General features: G+C 40.7%; 1 protein-coding gene and 2 long non-coding RNA genes across 4 annotated transcripts in view; 1 reads left to right on the top strand and 2 right to left on the bottom strand.

Annotated features, from left to right (window-relative positions):
- Nucleotides 1-10268, bottom strand: part of kirre (kin of irre) — a 49252-nt gene that overhangs the window by 18121 nt on the left and 20863 nt on the right. The window contains exon 1 of one of the 2 annotated variants that reach the window (XM_015169134.3): nucleotides 7217-7350. The exons of the other annotated variant lie outside the window; for it this stretch is intronic. The gene's annotated coding sequence lies outside the window, so the exon portion shown is untranslated. Of the gene's footprint in view, nucleotides 1-7216; nucleotides 7351-10268 lie in introns of those variants that run through there. 2 annotated transcript variants of the gene reach the window in all.
- LOC138911486 (uncharacterized) lies at nucleotides 438-5952 on the bottom strand. The gene is made up of 3 exons (XR_011417095.1): nucleotides 4472-5952; nucleotides 4306-4394; nucleotides 438-3862 (listed from the first exon to the last, which is right to left on the bottom strand). It is a non-coding gene; the product is annotated as an uncharacterized lncRNA (long non-coding RNA).
- Nucleotides 7826-10268, top strand: part of LOC138911177 (uncharacterized) — a 124931-nt gene continuing 122488 nt past the window's right edge. The window contains exon 1 of the long non-coding RNA XR_011416553.1: nucleotides 7826-8120. This is a non-coding gene — a long non-coding RNA (uncharacterized lncRNA). The remainder of the gene's footprint in view (nucleotides 8121-10268) is intronic.

Raw genomic sequence — 10268 nt, forward strand, 5'->3', positions numbered from 1 at the left:
GTTTTTTTTTGTTTTTGGCAGAGTCTGGGGTTTTTTGGTGTTAAAATACATAAGCAGTAAATAAGCTTAAAAGCCGTAAGCAAGCAAGGCGGCTGCTGCCTCTATTGCTGGGCCGCCAGCTGGCAATTTATGCGTCTTGATTCTTCACACATGCAGGATTTCAGTTGCCAGTTACCCAAACCCAAGCCCAAGCCCAAACTGGAACTCGAACCGGAGCCCTACGCACACCCCATACCAGACCTATATTGGGCCACACCACAACTTCTGAGAAACGCTGAAAATTGTAAAAAAGTTTTGTATTGCTTGCTGTAAATTTCGTTTAAAAGGCGCGCGAGCCAAAAGTTCTGGCGGGCTCGATAGACTTCTCGGGTTTATGGGTTGCTCTTTGTTTCTACACTTCGCTTTATATTTTTATTTTATTTTTTATTTGGTTTTTTTTTTTTTCTTCATCTGCTTCTTTTATCCACTTGGCGGGCATGTGTGTGTGTGTGTGTGTGTGTGTGTGTTTTGTTTTGTTTCCAGCAATTTATTCAAATTGAGTTTGCGACTGCAGCCATAACTCAAAGCGAACTTCGAACGTTCGCCCCGAAAATATTTACGCTGAAATATTTGCGTTACACAGCACTGGACGGCGAAAGCAGGTGTTGATGGCTCCATTTTGATGGCCAGCCGGAAGCCGCAAAAGTGCGTGAGTCATAAAAATAAACCACCAACAACAAGACTTGGGCACAAGTGCAAACACACACACACACACACACACACACAGAAGCACACACAAACACGCTCTGCTAAGCTAAACAACTTGAATTATGCGATTTTGGCAGTCAATCGTAATACGGCTGGAGCGGAAAAGCAAGAAAAGTTGAAAGAGCGCGAGAGGAAGAGAGAGCGAGAGAGAAAGCGAGAGTGAGAGCACGAGCGAGAGGGAAATGGAGAGAGAGAAAAGTTAAAAGTAGTTTGTTAACTTTTGTCAGTTCGTCGAGTTAAAAAGCTACCGTGGGAAAGCGTGGACATATGTCAAATTTGGTTCTGGAAGAAAAATAAAACAGGAAGTTGTTTAAAAAAGCCTAGGAAAAATATGAAATTAGGCTAGGTAAATAGCACTTCTACCGAGAAACTCTAAGTTTTTCAACAAAAAAAGCAGTGTTAAGTAATGACTCAAAATATGTTTGTGTGTGTGTGTGTTCACACATGCATATGTCTGCTACGTACATGCTTTAATCAATTCGCCGTGCCAACAGCTTCTAAATTTCTTTGTGGCTTCTCCTCGAGAATTTGCCATTTAGCTTCTTGCTTTGCCGCTTTTTTCGTTTCTTTGTTCACTTCTTTTTGGCTTATTCCGGGCATAGCTTTAATAAGGCTTCGTTGTTACTTTACATTTCGCTTTTCGATTCGTTTTCCACAATACTTCGCTTCTCGCTTCACTTCTAGATTACGCCTCTTTCTGATTTTATCTTGCGTTTTCCTTCTGTATGCGTTTCTCGCTTGCCATGTTTTGGCATCGCTTGAAACACAAAGCTTCTCGCTGCGCTTCTAAATTTCGCTTCTTTCTGCTTATATTTTCGTTTTGTTTTCAATTGCGCTTCTCGCTTGCCTTGTTTCAGGTGTCGCTTTATTCTACTGTTCTTAACTTATTATGCATTGCTTCTCACTTTGCTCCTTTCTCAATCCTGTTTTTTCCTTTCTTCCCAGACATTTCGGCTCTGAAAAATCGCTTCTGTACTTTGCTTGTTTGGCTCTGTATGCACTTCTCACTCGCTTCTCTCCTCGCTACTATTCGGACACCAAGAACAACATTGTGCGAAGCAGAGCGTCTCTGGTACCGAAGTTCATCTCGCTCAAGTCGTCGACTTCTTTATGCATATACCTGGGCACACTTAGTACCTATATGCGCATATAGTATGCTACTTAAGTGCATATATGCATATACATATATATAAATCGGTACATGCTGCAGCCTTCACATGCATTTTGCCGAAAAACTTGAATGTGTCATTAAGGCTGAGCAGGCGCTTGATGCGGCGGCTTGGTGGATGCTGCTTGCTGCTGGCACGTCTTGGCTGCATGTGCCTGATGTGTGCCACGCCCCAATATGGCGCATTTTTGGGCATATCACGTGCGCCAGACTTTAGATGGAGTCCGGGCGTAGCTAGTCCCCAGCTGCCATTGGCCATAAAACGTGGCCCGGGGCCACTGAACAAAGCAAAACTTTTAAACGTATCAATGCGATTTATGCAGCGACAAAATGTAACAGCACACACACACACACTCGCACATACATGCCGCGATGAAAAAAAAAGAAAGAAGGAAATATCGGCTAAAAGCAAAAGCGTGAAGGAAAATGCAAAATAAATTGGCAGCTACCTTTGGCTGCAACCCCAAAAGCGTGCCACAGTCGGCCCCGCAGATTCCTCAGCGTTTGCTGTTGCATATTTCAGTACCACGGGGCAATGACAAAAAGACCAGCCAGGCTGGAATGCACGTGCAATGGAGAGTATGCTCCACTTGATAATACCCTCTAAACAAGAAGGCCGCATTGGAGAAGCAACGACTCGCGCCCGAAACTCCAATTTCTGATTAAATACAGAAACAGACGATGTGAAAGATGTGCCAGCAAGCTGGTTCGAAGCGTGTTGTGTTCTCTATTGTAGATCTCTTAGACGATAGACTCACAGAGCGACGCTTAAGCCTAGATGTGGAGCAAAGTACAGCCCATATACCACATTTAGAAGCAGCCATAAATCAAGACGTTTTTGGCAAAAAGAATTTGTATATTTGTATACAAGCTCAATACGCGGCATTAACACATTTACAGGGTATACAAAAAACAAGAGCAGGCACAGCGAATAATTCGCTGGCAGCATGGCAAAGAAAATCTGCGAAGTAACCGCTTGGCTTTTGTCTCAGTGTGTCGCAGCCGTAAGAAAAAAAATTCTTGGCATGACATCGACTGCCAGGACAACGACAACAACAACAACAACAACAACAAGAGTGGAAATTCCAAAAGACAAAGCGAAATACTGCACACCGCCCGCCCATAAGCACGTCGATGGCCCGACTCACAGACCAGGCCCATTAATCAATGGCAGACGCACTTCAGTTGGCCACATTTTTTTGGTCTATTTCGAGAGCTGCTCGACAATCGACAATCGACGCAGAGGCTCGGACTGAGTGCTGCTTTTGGGCCGAAACAGCTGTCGGGCAGAAAGTATGGTAACAAGCCAAAAGGTTAAACGTTGTCTGCCACGCCTACTCGCCCACTTACTCACACCCACGCTAACTCTGACATTGCCAGCAAATCATTCGACGCGCAATTAGCGAGCATTTGGCTAGAATCTCGTTGGCATTTTGAATAATTATGACAATTGAAAAGTTTCTGTCAACTGTCAGTGGGCGGGCGAGGTGCGAGGTGCGAGATGCGAGATGGGTGGTGCGAGGTGGTAGGTAAAAAGGAGCGTGGAGGGTGAGGGTGGGGGGACCAATAATGAGCTTAGCTGATTGCCGCCCCATTCCAACAGCCCATTCCAAAATTAGCAGCCGTTGTTGTAAAAGGGAAAGTGTTGAAAATGTCTGGGAAAACTGAAGAACAAGATGATTTAAGAAAAAAAGAAGAAGAAAATGATAATAATAGGACACAAATTGCGACATTCTCGTCTGTCACTTTACCATCTCAGTTGTTTATTTATAGATTTTAAGGCCAAAACAATTTAATTGTGGAGACATTCGTAACACTTTAAACAGATGTTTAGTTTAAGTGAAAGTGAAATTCGCGCCGTTTTCGAACGAAACGCTCGAATTTGAATACGCCAAAGTCTTTTATCAAAGTCAATATCAAAGCCTTGGCCACATAGCAAATTGTAAGCTACAAAAAAGATTTAAAGAAAAGAAAGGCTCAGTATCGGAAACTGGATGAAAGTGAAAACCGCAAAACAATTTAAAACGAAATTGTCGAATTTGAATCCGCAAACATTGTAATCAAATATCAAAAGCAGCGTTTTAATATATCTGTAAACAGAACTGTGCTCTCGCATAGGTGCCAAATATCGGGTAAACTTTTTGCCAAAATCAATGTGAAAACGAGCTGAGGGGCACGTCAAGAGCTAAAGTAACTGATATTTTCCATTGCCAATTGCGTTTCATTGTAAATCGTTGAAATTATTCGGTTTGTATTGCGCTTTTGCTGTGCTCCCCAAAAATGGTTACTCAAATTTTGAATGCTATCGAATTTGAATCGAATTTGTTATTGATTGTTGTTTCTGAATCAATTCTCAATTTCTGTAACAATTAACTTGTTTAGCCGCTCACCGAACGCGCTGGACATTTCGTTTTACAATTTTGAAATTCAGGCCCAATATGGCTCGCTTCCGGTTGGATCTGATTGTGCTGTCAACTGCCTGAAATGATGACAGTTCGCCATACAATAACATCCTTCTATGTACATATGTATATGCATGCATATATGTATACAGACCGTGCCTATGCCCCTATATGTGGCCCTTGTGGTGTCCTTGGAGCCGGAGCCGGAGCCGGAGTCGGAGCCGGAGCCGGCTGCGTGCTTGGCTCAATGGCTGACGTGTCGCTGACAACTAATTAGTTTTGTTATTTAGTTTGGCTTTTTGTTTGGTTTAAACGAGCGTTGAAAATGCTCGAACGCGATTTACACGTGCAAAATCGGCTTAATAATTGATGCGAATGTTTTGCTTCACTTTGCTTTGTTTCGCTTCGCTAAAGGCAATAAATACATACAATATGTGTAGCTGGAACCGGAAACCGCAAAAACCAACAAAATGGCCGAGAAGACTCACTATGCGTGCGCTCCTCCTCGAACCACGACACAACAAATGCGTGTCTGTCTCTCTCTGTGTGTATGTGTTTTTTTTTTTTTTTTTTGGGGGGGTCATTTGCCGCAATCAATTTCGATTTAGTAGCTGCCACACTTTGGCTATGCACCATTGTTCGATTATCATCGCCGTGGATGGGAGCTTGCGGGTGTGAGCGGGACGGGCAGAGTGGCAGAGCCTGATGTTTTGCCAGCCCAAAAGTCGCACGCCCACTTAATTAAATGCCCAGGCTAATTCGTACTTAACCTTGAGAGCAGGCAAACCAAACAAACAGACACAAGCAAAAAGAAATGGACTAAGCACCTGCTACACTCTGCCTCTGTGTTTCCCCCCTCCTTCCACGACCAAATCGCCATCAACTGACCTGCATTTGCTGAAGATAAGCCGCACACATTCGGCCAAAGGCAGCAAACAAAGGCAAAGCAGAGTATCGAAACGAATGCCGTATGTCTTCTTCTTCTTATTCAGCTAGTGCTTCTTCTAAGCATGCCATTGCTTTTGCTCTCTGTAAGAGGCAAGCACACACACACACACGTACACATGTCAGCCCGCACGCATGTAAAGAGAACATTGAGCGCGAGACCGAACTAAAGGCAGAGCGTGAGAGTGAGAGAGAGAGAGAGAGAGAGAGAGAGACGTACACTTATTGCACTTGCTGTGCTGTTGTTGTTGTTGTTGTTAGGTATTTTTTTTTTTGCTTTGCCTTGGCATTTTTCCACTCAATAGAACGGAATGCCATAGGCTTTCAATGCCTCTGCTACTTTGCCTGGCTGCTGCTTGATTCCTCTGCTGCTTTCGTCTGTTTTGCTTTTGCTTTTGCATTCGCTTCTTCTTATTATTTGCGGTTTGCCGCGCACAGTTTTCGCATTTTCACCTGGAATTTTGCAACTTTCAATTAGGAACGCATTAAGCCAGAAAAAGCTTCAATGCGAACCACCCCCGCCCACAAAAAAAAAAAACACCAAGTATAAGCATTGTGGGTTGGATGTTCTTGAAAGGCCATGCCATAAAAACCTGCAGTTGAATGAAATGTGCAACAAAAAATCTGCCAAGTTGATGACTCGAATGGAATTTTCGTTCGGATTTGACAGTCATCCAGTCGCCCAGTCGTACCCCCCCCCCCCCCCCCCCCCCCCACGAACGGACGAGCAGAGTTTTTTTTTTTAGAAAATCGTTTTTTATGCGCTCGCCTTCTATCAGCTTGTGCCCGCTGGGCGTGGCACTTTAATTAAAATTCCACCCACACTGCATTTGACTCATAATAATAAATATGATTTGCCATTACTGAGCCAGCGGCATACTGGAGCATAGCGCCCCAAAGAGTATTCTCACAGCCAGCTTCAGGTCAAGGAGCAGACGAGGAGCTACGCCATAAATGCAAAGCTGTGCTCCCGCGTTACAGCTGCTTCACAGTTATACAGTTATTTAAATATGAATACGGAATAACCCGAACAAAAAACAAAAAAAACGGAATACTACCAAAAAAAACCTAACAACAGAATTATTTAAAATTAATTCTTGTTTTATCTAAAAATAACAGTTATGTATATACATACATGCATATACATACATATGTATGTATATGTTTGGCATTTCGGTTTATAGTGACAAATTTAAGCAGCACTTTATTATTTCAGATATTTAAGCGTTTTCATTAATTGCCCTTATCAATTGCAAATACCTTTTAGATTTCGATATAACCGCAAATTCAGCGAAAACTCACCTGCAATGAGAAAAGGAAATGAAATTGTCTGTTAAAATCAATGTTTATGAATGTAATTCCATTTGGGTTAGTAGAAGAGAGAGAGAGAGAGAGAGAGAGAGAGAGAAAAAAACAATTAACCATACTTCAAATAACTGGCAAAGCAATTGACAATCCAACAATTACAACAACTAAACGAACACATGAATAAACCAAAAATGTATTTCAATTGCCGTCGCCAATTGTGAAAACAGAAAACGAAAACACAAAATGCAACCATGCAAAACACGAAAGCAAAACATGAGCACTAGCCAGGAGTGGATGGCTAGAAGATACCCTGCGCCGAGCTGCCATCAGGAAACATTCGCACAGACTGGCAATATCATCGCCTGTACACACACACACGCACACATATGTAAATACATACGTGCTTCATGGTGCAGGAGAAGCCTAATACTGTCTGTTACAAGTATTCACACAAGGTCACGATACTCTTCTTTGCCTATTTCCAATGCGTGCAGGGTATAAAAACTAAAATCAAAAACAGTTGAACACTGCAAAAATAGCGGAACATTTTGCTTTTTTAGGCAAGATTATGGCAAGCAAATACACTGTTATGGGAAAGCTGAAGGGCTGAAATGATTTGCACACTGCAATTATGTAATACACGTACCAACGAATGCCTGTTAGCGGAGCGTGCGGGGAGCTGTGTTGAGTTGCGCGTGCAGCTGGTCACTGGAGGACATCGCGCACAACAATAAGCCTAATGCGATCTGCGTCGACGAAACAACAGACGCAAGCAAACGCAGCCTGCTGACTCGTTTTGTTTCATGCTACGATCTACGATCATAGCAGCTGCACTCTTCTTGCCCATTGCTATGCCTGTGCCTCGCAATGTGACAGTTATTTCCTAGTCCTCTCAATTTCGCATTCTCTTTTTGGCACTCCAGTTCCGTTACTATTACATTTCGTTTTGGCTCTGCGCCAGCAAAACACCCTTTCCCAAAACAGCATAGCTTAACCTTTGAACAGTGCAGAACAATAAACTGCTTATGTGCAGAATATTTATTCATAAATGTGAGCATGGTAGAACAAATTAATTATTTATTTACTGGGCAACTAATAACTGTTATATTCAAATAGGCTTATCTTAATGCTCTATACACACATTATTAGTAAGGGTATCTAGGTAGCGACGTGCCAAATATTAATGCAGGGCAATTAATGTGTTCAATAAATAATGTATGGGCACAAATTTAGTTCTCTTTATGCGTGAGCGCAGCAAGGTTGAGTGCATGGCAACGTTTAGTTCTGCGCATGACGCAACAGCTTACGGTTTTTTGTGTGTGATTGTGTTGTGCGGTAAATTAGTGCGGTTTTCTCTAAAAATGTTGAATTAAATAATTCGCAATTAATATAAACAAGTGTACATAAAACGTGCGACGATTAAAGTAAGTGAAAACAACGCACGCAACAAAATGAATTCCAACGAAGCACTGGAAAGCTGTAAGCCGCGCTTAAGGCTTCCAAACGGCGCGCACGATTTGTGCCACTATACACGTCTCGCTCGCACTCAGGTACTTTTTCAAAGTTTTTCAACTGAATCCAAAATGAATCATTGCTAAAATGTCGCTGAATAATGCATGCGGCTGTTAAGTGCATTCGCATTTTGTATTCATTTTAAATGATGTTTAGATACGAACTGAAGCAAGTGTTGAATGAATATCAAATGAATGCATTTCATATATATACATACATATATATATGCATAATACATACATATATATATAAATATAAAAAAGTTGCAATATTCAGTTAACGGTTATTGGATATAGGTTATATTCAATTTGTGCAGTAGGCATAAAACGAGTGCATTCATTTACGTATTGAATATTCATTTGTTATTCATATCACAATTTGAAATCGTTTTAATGTCATGTAAGTGATTTAAATGCATTTCTAAATGCACTAATCCCAGCACATTAACAGCTCGTATAGGCAGGCACACACACACACACACACACGCACATATTCACAGAGATTGTGAAGCTGTGAAATATTACGCCACAATTCATGTAATTAATGACAAAATTTTAATCGCCTAACGATAGCCGTGCATTATATAACCTACCCAACTTTTCTGCCTAGGCTATTCCCCCCAGCTCCTCCTCCTCCCCCCCACTTCCCAGCCAACTCACGGATTGTGTGGGCCTGGCTAATATCATAAATGTTTGTCGCCGCCCTTAGCCATTCCGGCTGATGATTATTATTGTTATTGTTATTAGCGCTTCGAGATTTATGTGCAAAAAATTTATTTGCTCAGGCCCTAGGAGATGCAGTATTTTTTTTTTTCATTGTTGTTGTTGTTGTTGCTCCATAAATTTGACTGAAATTGAGCATAATTTTTCATTTAAGTGGAAATTAATATTATACGCCCACTGAGCCACGCCCAGCTAATTATGTCACGTCGGCTTTCAGCGCAGCAGCGAAAGAGCTACGCACCGAGCGAGACAGAGATAGAGAGTGGGAGAGAGCGAGAAAGAGATAGGGCGAGACTTCGACGAAGGCAGGCAACGTGGAAAAAAAAAGAACGTGTGGAAAAATAAGGCAATGAAAATATTTTGATGAATATAAATGCCAAAACAAACGGCCGCTGGGCGTCACCAAAGTTTCGCTGCAAAATGAATTATTAATTTTGATGTTCGCAATTTAAGCGGCATTTTCCTAATAGACATCGCTGGAAAAGCGCAGCATCAAAATTTCTGATTTATTTACGAAGTCAATTTTTATGCAAAAATTCTTGATATCAAATATTTTATTATATTTTATATTCAATTTTATTTACATATATAAATTTATGTACATATGTGTGTATTTAAAAAAAATGCAGTAGAAAATATAATAAAATAATTTTTTTTAGCAAGCATCAAAATTGACTCAAAATTTGCATGTTATGCTTTTCGATTTTTTTTTCTTCTATTGGCTGACTTACTAATTGGCTGATTGAAAGACTGATTGCTTGTTTACTGATTGACTGACTAATTGGCTGATTGAATGACTAAATGAATCATTATTGATTGACTGACTTATTGGCTGATTGAATGATTGATTGGCTGATTGAATGGCTGATTGATTGTTTACTGATTGACAGGCTAATTAGCTGATTAAATGACTGATTGATTGTTTACTTGTTGACTGACTAATCGGCAAATTTGAATGACTGATTGATTGTATACTGATTGACTGACTGATTGTCTGATTGAATAATTTGCTGATTAAGTCAATGATTGACTGATTAATTAGTTATTGGCTAACTGATGGATTGATTGAATGACTGACTGACTTACTCACTAAATGATTGACTACCTAACTGATTGACGGATTGACTGACAGATTGCCGTTCAATTTTCAATTTAGGGGATTTGTTATTTTTATTTTATTTAAGATTTTTGTTTTTTTCTTTGAATCTCATAATGAAATTGTTAGAAGAACCATTATTTTTTAGAATATTTAAATAAATGGAATCATTGAAGTAAGTGTTAGATATATATTTTGCAAAATTTTCAGCAGGATATTAATTTAATATTTACTAAAAAAAAAAAAGAATAAATCTATTAACCTTAGAACGTTTTCATTCCAAGTGCTTCGCCCAATAATTTATGTGTGGTCGCGTGCTAAGCCCACTTTAGACATCTGTACTGTTGCTGCTGCTGGCATAAACAATG

The sequence above is a fragment of the Drosophila virilis genome, chromosome X, assembly GCF_030788295.1.
Source record: "Drosophila virilis strain 15010-1051.87 chromosome X, Dvir_AGI_RSII-ME, whole genome shotgun sequence".
NCBI lineage: Eukaryota > Metazoa > Arthropoda > Insecta > Diptera > Drosophilidae > Drosophila > Drosophila virilis.